Here is a 3,764-nt window from a genome sequence, read left to right as displayed (position 1 = left end):
AGAGAGGAGGCGAGAGGCCCAGGGGCGGGAGAGAGCGGGACCTGCCCGGCCGAGCTGATGGGATACTGGCGGACTCCGCCCCAGACCCCGCACCCCCCCACCCCCGACAGCCGGTCTACAAGGCCCGGGCTGGAAGTCGCAGCGCGCCTGCGCGTGGGCTGGACTCTGTGGGGCCGAAAGGATGTGGAGCCGGACTTGGGGGCGGGGGAAAGCCGGAGCCGGGAACAAGCCCACCGCCTGTCCACTGAGGGCAAGAAGACTGCTGACGGACGTCCCCCACCTACGTCGGCTCTTTCCCCTGGGACCGATGGCGCGTCACCAAGCAGATGTCCCAAGGGGGGGGCACCTTCCCAGGTCGTTTGGCCTTCCCTGGACTTAGGGACAGGGAGGAGTGGTCACTGCATCCCCTGAGATGCGGGTACTGGGGCTCCAGGCCCTGTCAGTCCACACTGGTGGTCCTGACCCTCTGCAGACTCCGCGGGTATCCAGTGGAGGTGGCCATGAGGGAGTTGAGTGGAGAGTTAGAAGGTAAATCTCTGCTCAACCACTGATCATTAGGGAAACACAAGTCCAGGCGACGTGACAAAGCAGGCTAACCCCTCTGCGTGCAGTGTCAGCATCCCATGTGGACAATGGTTCAAGCCCCGGCTGCTTCACTTCCAATCCAGCCCCCTGCTTATGACCTGGGAAAGCAACAGCAGCAGGCCCAAGTGCTTGGGACCCTGCACCGGTGTGGGAGACTCAGATGAAGCTCCTGGCTTCAGCCTGACCCGCTGCCTGTTGTGGCCATGGGGGGAATGAGCTAGGGGATGGAAGATCTGTTTCAAATAGAAAGTAAGTGAATCTTTTCAAAAAACCAGTGCAACTTCTGGGTATAAATATAGATAGATCCGAAAAAAACAACCAAAAGCAAGATTTGGAAGGGATCTTCGTACCCGAGTCACTCCAGATCCCCGCCAAAGTCCGGCTCACACTGGAGCCCTGTGTTTCAGGCTGAAGGGTGAGGTGTGAGGCGGGAGGACAGCCACCCCTTGGGGAGTCCGGTGGAGTTTCAAGGACACTATGATGACCCTTGGGGAAGCAAATGGTGGTCTGACTCTGGCATTTGCTCCCCTTCTCCCTTCCAAGGAAAAATAGCCGGGGAGACCCCACTTTCCAAACACCTCCCACTGGCACTGAGCCATGGTGCAAGCCCACACATGCCCCTGACCTTCCTGAATCCTTTCCTGCCTGTCTTCTCCAAGGGGCCCTATAGCTGATTGTCTAATGCCCAGCCCTCCATGGCTTTGGGGTGCTGTCCCGTGTGAAATCTGTGGCCACAGTCCAGGAGGATCAGATGCTGGCGCTGGGGTCCCCATGCTGCCCCTGGGTTCAGCTGTATGTTTGGATCTAGACGTCTGCCCCATACCTCGCAGTGGGTGCGGTGTGACCTTGTGCTGCAGGCCTTCCTGGACAGCGAGTGTGGGGCCTGAAGTAGATTTGCTACCTGATCCCTCTCAGACCTGACCCCCAGGTGTCTGGCCAACTGCTACCTGCTGCACGAGGGAGCTGCACACACCTCACGGTGCGCTAGCAGCCATTGGAGTCACCCGGGGACTGTGCTGCTCTTCACAGGACCCTACCTAAGCTATTACTGCCATTCACAGCTGGCCCACCTGATCAGGGCCACCCAGCCTGCCATGGAGCTCTGTACCTTCATATTTAGCTACTTGCAGCCGGTACCAGTTCTTGGCCTGGCCCACAAGCATGCACACTGAGCTACCTGGGCCATGCCATGGACCCTGGGACAGCAGGGTCAGCCAAGCACAAGGTGATGGAATGACCATCATGGTGACCATGCTCTTCTGCCTCTGTCCCACCATGCTCGTCCACACTGTGCATGGTTCCACTTCTTCCTCCTCACATTCACCACCTGTGCGCCTCATACCTGGTCCCCTACGCAAACTCCTGCATCAGCACCCTGGTCTCTGCGCTGGGCCTCTACATGTCACCATGTGGGAAGTGCAGATGGGGTCAGGCCTTGCTGGAGAGTTAAGGGGCGCCCCAACTGGGTTCCCACTGGTGAGGACGAGAATAGGATTGGGGGCAGCAGGCTTGGCTGTATGTGACTACAGCCTGCACCGGTGCGGCTGTGCACTGGGACTGTGGAGCATCATTTGGGCTAGACTGCAGTCCCCCACTGGTACTTGTGAGAGCCAGGTTGGGTGTAGAATAGACCAGGCTAGGTTTTGACTCCCGCTGAACCACGTGTAAGCTGTGTCTGGGCGCAGACCAGGTATTGCTGGGCTGCAACAACTAACAAGAACCAGAATGGGTGTGGCCGGAACTTGCCAGGGCAGGAGATGGACAAAGTCAACCTGGACCAATGACCCACGGGTGTGTGTGAGAACTTCCACTGGGAGGAGACTCAATGGAGGAGCTTGGGAAACTCCTTTATTGGCATGCAGTTCCTGCAGGTGAGCTCAAGAAGCAAGGCAAGAAGTAGCCCAGACGTCAGGTTACAGTACTCGCCGGCATACATGTGGTTCAGGTCTGGGGACAGACCAGTCTGGGCTAGCACATAACACCCACTGGCAGATCTGAGAACCAGGGCAGGGGGCAGGAGGAGCCAGATCGGGCTGCAACACCAGCCAGTTCACATTAGGACTGGGATAGCAATCAGACTGGGCTAGAATAGGCTGCAGCAGGAGCTGGAACAGGGGAAGAGTAGACTACTCCAGGCTGCGCAATAAGATTGTGGACCTGAGGTGAGACCAGTCATGCCAGCCTGGGCCCAGGGTTGGGGGCAGGTTCGTGAGTCCCAGAGACGGAGGAACCAGTGGGGCTTGGATCGCCTGGCCCAGGTCCTGGGGCCCACCTTTTAGGTGGGTGTTGGGTGCATGAGCCCCAGGGGTGGGTATCTGGCAGGGCTTGGGATGCCTGTCCTGCGTCGTTGGACTCACCTGCAAGAACATGTCCTACTTAATGAAAAAGGTGGAGCAGTGGACACAGGCCTCGTTGTAAAAGAATAAGGCAGCTCATTTGGTGCTGTAGCAGAACAGAGCTAACTGGACAACTACACCAAACAAATGATGACAGCAAAAAAATCTCGGTGAATGGAGCCAATGGACATTGGGAGGGTGACATCATCCTCAGATCGGTGAAGTTGGCAGCATTTCAGAACTATCCAAATCACTTGGACAGAACTCTCAGAATATGTCCACATTGAGACTCCGGGTTGATATGAGGTGGTGGTTCCTCATCCCTGGGTACTGGGACATGTGGAAAGTCATGAGTGGTGTTTCCCTTTGTCTTTCCCCTTCCCCCAAGAACAAGAAATAGTAAACTTGGAAGCAGTTGCACCCAGTTTGCCCTAAACCTTGATTCTTCCCACCCTGATGCACCATGTCATCATTATAAAAAGTAAAATTTATATATTAAAAACACATCCAGGGCCCGGTGCGGTGGCCTAGTGGCTAAAGTCCTTGCCTTGAATGCCCCGGGATCCCATATGGGCGCCAGTTCTAATCCCGGCAGCTCCACTTCCCATCCAGCTCCCTGCTTGTGGCCTGGGAAAGCAGCTGAGGACGGCCCAAAGCCTTGGGACCCTGCACCCACATGAGAGACCCGGAAGAAGTTCCTGGTTCTCGGCTTCGGATTGGCGCAGCACCGGCCATTGCGCTCACTTGGGAAGTGAATTATTGGACGGAAGATCTTCCTCTCTGTCTCTCCTCCTCTTTGTATAACTGACTTTGTAATAAAAATAAATAAATCTTAAAAAAAAA

This window comes from Ochotona princeps, chromosome 17, assembly GCF_030435755.1.
Source record: "Ochotona princeps isolate mOchPri1 chromosome 17, mOchPri1.hap1, whole genome shotgun sequence".
NCBI classification, from domain to species: Eukaryota; Metazoa; Chordata; class Mammalia; order Lagomorpha; family Ochotonidae; genus Ochotona; species Ochotona princeps.
The sequence above is the reverse complement of the archived record's forward strand: the minus strand, read 5'-3'. Positions refer to the sequence as shown.